Below are 9,976 nucleotides of genomic sequence, written 5' to 3' on the forward strand. Positions count from 1 at the left end.
CAATTCAGAACACAGAGAAGCCCAGCCTCACCTCAAACATTCCCAGGATACCTGCATGCAAAACCAGACCAGAGCAGACCAGCTCCTGAACATCCTCTGTTAAAGGTGCTTACAGTAGCTTATGAGTCAGGCAAGAAAGACCTGCTTGCTGAACTCATTCCTCCCCGCCCCCACCTGGCTAAAAATACAACCCAAGTGTCACTGGATAATAACAAAGTACACAGGAAAAACCCTAACATTTGTTGAGCAGAATGCAATAGACTGTCAATTAGCTAAGTGTTTGGTATGCAAACACCCTCAGTGCTTCGCTCACCCGGAGGAGGACTCTGAGGAAAGAGAAAACAGAATGTCAGAGAATTAGGGAGCAGACTGGTTCCCTCCAAGGAGAGTGCCAGAGCCAGAGCACAGAACCCAGTGGGGCAGTCAGGATCACAGAATTACCATCCATGTCCACCAGAGGCACCAGTAGCCTGACTGGTTCACACAGAGACAAATATATGTGTGTGTATGTTCACACACACACACACACACACATATATATATATATATATACATTTTTTTTCACTATCTGGATGATCCAGAGTTAGAATGTCTTCTTTGAGCTGGAGTCTGCTGTAGATAATGACAAATGACAACTTCAGCTCCAGGGACAGAATCTGCTAGAAGCAGAGCTTTGGAATATCCAAACAAATGGGGCTAGACTTTGGGTTAGGTTCTAGTACATATTCTATGCAGGGAAGCTAACAGTCAAGGGGTAGGGGAAAAACCAGCTAGAACTGGATAGCTGAGCATCAAACTATCCACCTCAGTGAGCTGATTGGATAAGAGTGGTGGGTGGCAGGCAGTCTATGGAGTGGGGTGAGTTCTTCTCTAAATCTTCGAATTGTAAAGCAACTCCAGTCAAAGGCAGTACGTTTAGTGTTACAACAGACCTGGACTTGATTTCCAAGTACTATGACAGTAAGTCAATAGCCAGGTATGGCAGCATGCCCGTAATGGAGCTCGTGGGAGACCAGGGGTAAGTCATGAGATCAAGGCCATATAGAGGAGACCCTCCCTCATTAAAAACCAAATTGTCTAAAACAAAACCAAGAACACAAATAAGCAAATAAATAAAAATAGAAAATATGTACTGCAGTGATGGGGATTGAACTTGGGGCTTCACACAAGCCAGACAAACGCTCAACCACTGAGCTACACCCATAGTCCTCTTTGTTGGGTTTTCTTAATCTTTATTTTGCAATGAAAACATTATTCAAAAGCAAAGTGATAATACAGATCAGAAATAGACTGTAATCCAGGAACAGGCCATCTGAGTAAGAAATTTAATTTAAATGTAAAATTTATTTGAATTTTTTGAGACAAGGTCTTACTGTATCGTCCTGGCTAGCCGGGAGCTTGCTATAATCTAGGCCAGCTGCCAACTCACAGTCTACCTCCCAGGTCCTGGGGTTAAAGTCATGTGACACCACATCCAGCGGTCTCTTAATTTTTCGTAGTGTTGGCTGTCCTGGAACTTGCTCTGTAGGTCAGGCTAGCCTCAAACTCACAGAGATCTGTCTGCCTCTGCCTCCTGAACGCTGGATTACATGCACAGACATGGACCACTCTGCCCAGCCTCTTTTGATTTTTAAGACAAGAACGTATGAATTCCAGGCTGGCCTCAGATTCACTGTGCAGTAGATGAGAAGACTTTTATTTTGTTAGATCGGTATTTATTTAAATGTGGTTTAGAAGAAATGTAATTTGTCATACCACGGCCTGTGGTTTCGCTGATGATGCCCGTGGCTTCTTACAACAGTGACATAAAAATTTTAAACGCTAGAGAAAAATGAGTTTACTCAAGGACAAGTAAGTAAAAATGCAGGAGAAATGAAGGCAGCATGTTAACAACCTGAATATTGTGGAGCTGCTTCATCAGGCCAGGGGATGAGGAAGACCGACTGCCAACAGTCAGCTCCAGCTGTCACCCAGTCTAGAAGACACCCGTCTCTCTCTGGGCCTCCATTTCCTTATTTATGAAATGCCACGGTGCTCTCCTTAGCTTTAGCTTTGTGATTCAGTGCTTCTAGGTCATTTAATGTTATTAAGGCCATGAACTGTACAGCAGCAGCCCGTATCATAAGGCCACCTTCGTGCCAGGCACTGTGTTGAAATCTGTCTACAATTGCTATTCTTTTTTTTTTTTTTTTTTCAGTCTTGTACTCTATTGTCGTCGTCGTCTCAGGCCTTGACTGCATCCTTGCGCAGTGGGTACAGCCACTCCTTCGGCTGCTGCTTCTTGGTCTTCAGCTTCTCTTCCTGCTTGGTGAGCCAGCGCACATGGCTCTAGCCTTCTTGGGTCACAGGTCCAGGGGCTTGTACTTCTTGATCTTGTAGAATTTCCTGAGGTTTTCTTGTTGAGTCTGGTTAATGACAGTGAGGACATGGGCGATACATTTGCATACGGCTCGTATCTTGGAGAGCTTGGACGCGGCGCCACCTGTCACTTTGGCGACGGGAAGCTGGGACAGTTCCACCTTCAAATCGTCCAGTTGTTTCAACAGCTCCTCCTCCTTCTTGCCGCGCAGGTCCTGAGCCTTAATCTTGGCCATGGCTGCCATGTTCACTGTTCACAACTGAGGCCGCCTGGTTTGAGAGAAAGAGGCTAAATCGTGATTCTTAATCCTTTAAGTAACTCTGCCTGTGTTTGTTTCTCTAATCATTGCTGAGTCCTGGTACTTCATTCCCGTTCACTCTCCAAGACCATGCTCACCTCTTTAAAAAAAAAAAATCTTTTTAAAGATTTATTCATTAAAAAAAAAAATCTTTTTAAAGATTTATTCAGCCGGGCGGTGGTGGCGCACGCCTTTAATCCCAGCACTTGGGAGGCAGAGGCAGGTGGATTTCTGAGTTCGAGGCCAGCCTGGTCTACAGAGTGAGTTCCAGGACAGCCTGGGCTACACAGAGAAACCCTGTCTAGAAAAACCAAAAACCAAAAACCAACCAACCAAACAAACAAACAAAAAAGATTTATTCATTTTATTTTATGTGTGTGAGTATTCTGCCTTCAAGTATGTATGTTTACTACAGGCTTGCCCACAGAGGTCAGAAGAGGATGTTGGATCCCCTGGGACCGGAGCTATGGCTGTGGATGGTGTATGGAGCCACTACATGGGTGCTGGGAATGAAACTCAGGCCCTCTGCAACTGAGCAGCTCTCCAGCGCCCACGCTCACCTCTTTACTTCAAGGTTTTGTTTGGTCTTGATGGTGCTGGGGCTTGAACACAGGCCTTGCACATGCTAAGCATGACCGTTAGGCCACACCCATCCCCTGCCCTGCCCGACACCTGCGTCTGCTCCGCCAAGTGCTGGGCTTAAAGCTGTGCTCCCCTCTTAGTTTCTTTCCTATGTATGGATTTTTAGGGGGTAAAGTTGCCTTTGTGTACCCAGCAGCCTGCATAGTTCTGAGTATAGAGTAGTCAACAAATGAGCGGAGAAAGAGCAAGTGTGAAGGAGGAAAGGCCACAAAAGGAAACAAAGAAAATGTATTGCTGCCCTATTGGATCGAACACCAGGAAAGCAGGGTAGGTAAGGGCAGGGCCAATCTCACAGTCCAAACTGCCTCTCTCTGCCACTGAGGATGCTGTTGTACTTAGCTTTCACTGTCAACATGACATAACCTGGAAATCACCTGAGGAGGGCCCATTTGAGGAGCTGCCCAGATCAGACTGGCCATGTGGGCATTTTGTGGGGGATGTCTTGATGGTCAATGGATATAGGAAGTCCCAGCCCACTGTGGGTGGTTCTACTTTTTGTCATGTGGTCCAGGACTGTTTAAGAAAGCTAGCTAATGCCGGGCAGTGGTGGTGCACGCCTTTAATCCCAGCATTTGAGAGGCAGAGGCAGGCGGATTTCTGAGTTCGAGGCCAGCCTGGTCTACAGAGTAAGTTCCAGGACAGCTAGGGCTACACAGAGGAACCCTGTCTCGAAAAAACAAAAAGAAAGCTAGCTAAGCATGAGTCTTCATGATCCAGTAAAGTTTCATCCCTCGATGGCTTCTGCTATACTTCCTTGACTGTGTATGAGTTCCTTGGTCGAGGCAATGCCCTGTGGAATGGCAAGCATGCCTGGCTTCAAGTTCCTTCCCTGGCTTCTCTCATGGATGGACTGTAACTTGTATGCTAAAATTAGCCCTTTTCTCTCCTAAGTTGCTCTTGGTCAGAGTGTTTTGTCACAGCAACGAGTGAGATGTGACAGGGCATGGGTTTAGTCCCCGTGCTCCTGTGGCCTCCTCTGGGGATATCCAGAGTACTGTCCTTGAAGGATGTTATCATGAGTTTTTATAATACATGAAGTATGTAGGACAGTGCTAGGATATAGCAAGCAAGGCTTAATAGATACTAGTTATTACTATCATTTCTGTGGAATAGAGTGAAGAATATATACTTATCAGGAAAAAAATACAAGGCGCTATTATATCAAACAGAGCTCTGCTATACTTCCAGTGCCAGCTGACAGCCAAGGCCGGGTTCATCGTAGGTTACAACATGCAATGTCTTCACCTTTTCAGTCCTGAGGCAGCGTTAGGCATCCATCTCCCCCTTCAGAGCAGATATACTAGCATTAAAGGTTCATGGGGCAGCCAGGTGTGGTGACAATGAGTGTACTCTCAGCAGGTGGGAGAGGTTGCACTCAAGGCCAACCTGTGCTATGTGGAAAGGCCTGGTTGCCAACAAACAAAAAAGACAGCAGAAATGTATTCAGTGTTTGGTGAATGAATATAGCACAGCAGATGTATTTATATATGAAAAATAAAAATATGTGCTAACAAGTGACATCATGGTTCTGGAAGGAGAGATTTCTCTAGATAGGGAAAGGCAGTGGAGTTGGAGAATCAGACAGCCTTGGTTTTCAGCCTTAGCTCTGTTTCTTTTGAAGTTAGGTGACCTAGGGATGTAAGTTAAACTCCTTAGACTATAGTTTCTCACCAGTGAGATGGGAATAATATCTGTTGGCAAATCTGAGATCCTTCAGGTAAGTGCTGGGTACCCACTGTGAGGTCACAGAGAGACTGTTGTCATCATCTTCAGCAGCAGCATCAGAGATTTTGTGATGTGCTGTCACCTGAAAGGCTGAGCATAGTGAAGAATACTGGGAAACCAATGGTACTGGACGTGCTGGAAAGACTCACGGAGAAATAGGCAGGGCAAGTGGTGCTGTTGGATTGGCATGGGAGAGAACACCAAGAAGCTGACCTTACTGTCTGAATCAAGGTTAGTCTTTCTTCCACAGGCATGCTGAGACTTCATAGGATTCTAAGCAGGGCAATGATGATAGGTTCAGGGCCAGCAAAAGGGGAAATGTTCCAGCTACTTGTGCAGGGTAGGCTGGGAGAGTGAGCAGAAACAGAGGGGAACAGACTTCTTTTGAGGTTCCACCCATACTTCTGACAGAGGGGTGGAAATAGTAGAGGTGGTCTGAGGAGAAACAAGAATGATAGGAGGGACATTGACAAGATGGAGTTCACGGGGTTGGATAAGGAGGTGGACTGCCGGGGGTGGGGTGGGGGATGGCACATACCTTTAATGGTAGCACTTAGCAGCCAGCCTTCTCTACAGTGAATTCCAGGGAAGGCAAGGCTAGACATAATGAGACTCTTATAAAAAAGAAAAGGAAGAGGAGAAGGAGGAGAAAAAGAAGGACAGGGAGGAGGAAGAGAAGGGGGAGAGGGGGGAAAGAGGAAAAGGACAAGGAGAAGGAGGAGGAAAAGGAGGGGAGGAGAAGGAAGGTAAGGAAGAGGAAGAAGAGGGGGAAGAGGAGGAGGAGAAGGAAGGTAGGGAAGAGGGGGAAGAGGAGGGGGGAAGAGGAGGAGGAGGGGAAGAGGAAAAGCTAGGCCTGAAGGCACAGCTTGTACTTCCAGATCCTAGCTATGTTGGAGGCTGAGTCAAGAGGGCCAAGGGCCCTCAGTATACTTGGCCAGCCTGGGAAATTTACTGAAAAACTTGTCTTAAAACAGAAAGTCTTGCCGGGCAGTGGTGGCGCACGCCTTTAATCCCAGCACTTGGGAGGCAGAGGCAGGTGGATTTCTGAGTTCGAGGCCAGCCTGGTCTACAGAGTGAGCTCCAGGACAGCCAGGACTACATAGAGAAACCCTGTCTTGAAAAACAAAAACAAAACAAAATAACAACAACAAAAAAAAGACATGGGATGTAGCTTAGCAGTGGGCCTAGCATGTATCCTGTGTTCATGACCCAGGACCATAAAAAATGTATTTCCTGTTCATCCCCCAAATAATATCAAGTTCTCCTCTCTTAAGAAGGCTTTTTTGACTATTTTTCTTTATCTTATTTAGATGTCTGTCCCCATGTTCATTTGGTATTATTTTGTTTTGTTTTTTTTGTTTTTTGTTTTTTTGGAGAGGGAATCTCATGTAGCCTAGGCTAGCCTTGAATTTATACTAGGTAGCCAAGGTTAGCCTTGAACTTCAGTTCCTCTTAAACCTGGGATTATAGATGTGTAGTATCACACCTGTTTTATACAGTGCTGGGGATTAAACTCAAGATGCCATGAGGGCTAGCAAGCACTGTATGAACTGAACACTTCTTTAGCTCTGTTGTGCTGAGCTGTAAGCATCATGAGGCCCCTCAGCAGTAAAGCGTGATCGTCAGGAATACTTAACGATGAGGGGGCTCTTCAGTTCATGTGGTTGGTACTATGCATCACTGGGATAGTTGAGAGGAGAGAGTTGAGTCAGCTGCCTCAGGTTCCAGTGTAAAGTCAAGAGGAACAGGGGCTCATCCTCAGCCAGCCCCACCCACTCTAGGAGAGTGAAAGAGCAGCCTGTGAGGAGGAAGGGGAGAGTGGACATGAGCAACTCAGGGAAACCACAACCTACCAGTGAGTTTCAAGGAGGAAGGAAGTGTTCAGCGTGAGCTAGCTTCAGAAAAGCTGAAGAACAAAAGCTAAGCAGAGACTATTGGGCTTTTGCCATTAGGAATATTCTGACTCAGCCAGGATGTGGTGGTCCATGCCTTTAATCCCAGCACTCAAAAGGTAGAGGCAGGAGGATCTCTGTGGGTTTGAGGCTAGCCTGGGCTGCTGATTGAGTTCCAGGGCAGCCTGGTCTACAGAGTGAGTTCCAGGACAGCCAGAACTACACAGAGAAACCCTGTCTCGAAAAAAACAAAAAACAAAAACAAAAAAAAAAAACAAAAAAAAAAAAAGTAAAAGTTTGTGCATATACTTTTAAGATAGTAGTGGCCAGATAGGCCGGGTGGTGGTGGCGCACGCCTTTAATCCCAGCACTTGGGAGGCAGAGGCAGGTGGATTTCTGAGTTCGAGGCCAGCCTGGTCTACAGAGTGAGTTCCAGGACAGCCAGGGCTATACAGAGAAACTCTGTCTTGAAAAACCAAAAAAAAAAAGTAGTGGCCAGATAGAAGCCAGGTTCCAGCCATTCCAAAGCTGCAGAAAACATTATCTGGGGTTCCGAGCAGCATCTGTGTGAGCAGAAACAGCATTCATTATCATCTGACCGCAGGCTGACAGGGAAGCAAGAGCCAACAAAGCTCCATCCATTCTTTGAGAAACAACCTGAAGCCTCAGAAAGTATTTTATCAAGAAAAGGAGTACAACCTGGTGTGGTACTGCACGTCTTTGATCCCAGCACTCAGGAGGCAGAGGCAGGTGGACTTCTGTGAGTTGGAAGTCAGCCTGGTCTACTTAGTACTTAGTGAGTTGGCCAGCCAGGGCTGTACAGTGAGCTCCACCACCACCCCTAACCGCCTGTGACTTTATACCCCGGCATGTTTTAGGAACAGGCCCCAGCCTCACAGGAACACTTCAGTTACACAGTGAACATTGCCCAGATGTGTGGGCCTCACATCTGCACAGCTTCTCACTTCCTATAGAGCTCTCTTGGTCTCCTTACTCCTCACAGAACCCACCAGGTTATTCTGTTTTACAGAAAACAAAACAAAACAAAACAAAACAAAACAAAACAAAACAAAACAAAACAAAACAAAACAAAACTAAGGAGTATAAAGAATTTAAGTGACTCTACCCGAATTACCCTGTGAGGAGATGGCGCGGCCCATGCCTTTTGCTCTCTTTGGTGACTTCAAACCCTGCTCCTGGGGCCTTCACAACGCCACAGAGTAGCTAAGGGGTGATGAATCATAGCAGACTGAGGCTCTCCTGGCCCTCTTTAAGGGCTCTGAAATTCTATCAGTCAGTGATGCAGGCCTGTAATTCTAGACACCTGGGAGGCTGGGGCAGGAGGATTGAGAGTTTAAATCAAGGGCTGGCGAGATGGTTCCATGGGTAAAGGCACTTGCTGCCAAGTTTGACCCTGAATGCAAGCCCTGGAAGCCAAATGATGTCTGGAGTCTGTACCAGAGTGTACATGGCCACACACACACACACACACACACACACACACACACACACAGACATAAAAATAAATATATTTTTTTAAAAGAACAATAGCAAAGCCCCTCAGTCTACCCTAACATGATACTATCACTTTCTAGTCAGCTTTGTTGCTGGGTCAGCTGCGGCTGCTGTATGGTGAAGCTGTTTTTCCTCTCCTTTTTTTTTTGGTTTTTCGAGACAGGGTTTCTCTGTATAGCCCTGGCTATCCTGGAACTCACTCTGTAGACCAGGCTGGCCTCGAACTCAGAAATCCACCTGCCTCTGCCTCCCAAGTGCTGGGATTAAAGGCGTGCGCCACCACCACCTGGCTAAGCCAGGGGTTTTTAATTGTATGCTTCTTTCCCTCCTATGCTTCCAGTCCATCTGGGCCTCTGAAAGACACAACCAAGACCCTTCTCCTCACCTAGACCTGCTGGGTGGCCAGACAGGACTGCCATCCCCTGTCTTGATACCTACCTCTGTGTATAGTTCAAGAAGGGCCAGGCTTGGAGGCTGAGGGCTCAGGTTCCCGGCTCAAGCTGTCTGTCTAGCTCTGTGACCTTAGTTACACCTGTGTCTTCATGGAATTTCTGGCTGTGAGAAGGGAGAACAGTAGGAGCTGTGTGGTAAAGATGCTTCGAGGGTCCAGTGAAATGCTAAATGAGGCCCTGTGTAAGGTTAATTGTCTGTTTCCACCATCTTGAAGAATCTTAATGATGTTCAAAGAAAGAGACCCAGGTTTTCACTTTGCCCTGGGCCTCAGCAAATTATGTATCTGGTTTAACCTGTATGTCCACAGCCAAATCTATATTTAACCTCCCTGGGTGCCACAGTCTGTAATGAACTAAACTGAATTGTTAGGAAAGAAACTGTTAGGTCAATCTCCAGGCCTTCCTTTACTCCACAGCAGCAAAATCTGATAAGAAGTCTAAGGGAGACATGAGTCCTTTCCAACTAAGCAATCTTCCCTCTGGTTCCTGCACATCCTGCTTTTCTGGTTCTCTGTCCCTGAGCTGTTCCCCCTGGCTGTGCTCTCCCCTAGGGGCAGCACATTCAAACTTCTGGTAAACGCAGCTCCATCCTCCCTGCTTTTCAGACCGAACTCTTGTCTTTGGCTTTTTCAGACCCACATTGGATTTGTAAATTAAGCCAGACCACCTGTGTTATTTCCGACCACTACTTCTTCACCGAGGTGGGGCCCAAGAGTGGCCGCCTCTCATGTGGATCATCTGCATGTCCTTCTGATTGATGGGTCTCCCTGCTTCACCTCCTCCTCAGCCCACACAGTGGCCACAGCCATTCTTTAAAGACAGGAGTCAAATTGCATTAGTCCTCTGCTCAGACCATCCGTGGCTGTCCATCCCACTAGGCCCCCTCTGAGCCCCTACTCCTTATCCCTCCCTCTCCTCAGGTTCTCTAGGCCCTGTATGCTGTCAGCACCCTGGCCCTTCTTCCATTTTGTTAGCCTACCCAAGTCAAGCCTTGCCCTCCCACATTACTTAAAGATAGCAGCCAACATTGGCCCCCTTTATTCCTTTACTCTTAGCCTATCATTGTCTTTGGATACCTCTCTCTCTCTCTCTC

At 46.7% G+C, this 9,976-nt stretch overlaps 1 pseudogene; it reads right to left on the reverse strand.

Annotated features, from left to right (window-relative positions):
- Positions 1 to 2,192: 2,192 nt before the first annotated feature.
- On the reverse strand, positions 2,193 to 8,972 carry LOC114623576 (annotated as a pseudogene).
- Between the last annotated feature and the right edge of the window lie 1,004 nt (positions 8,973 to 9,976).

This window comes from Grammomys surdaster, unplaced genomic scaffold (assembly GCF_004785775.1).
Source record: "Grammomys surdaster isolate TR1022 unplaced genomic scaffold, NIH_TR_1.0 199, whole genome shotgun sequence".
In the NCBI taxonomy this organism is placed as follows: Eukaryota; Metazoa; Chordata; class Mammalia; order Rodentia; family Muridae; genus Grammomys; species Grammomys surdaster.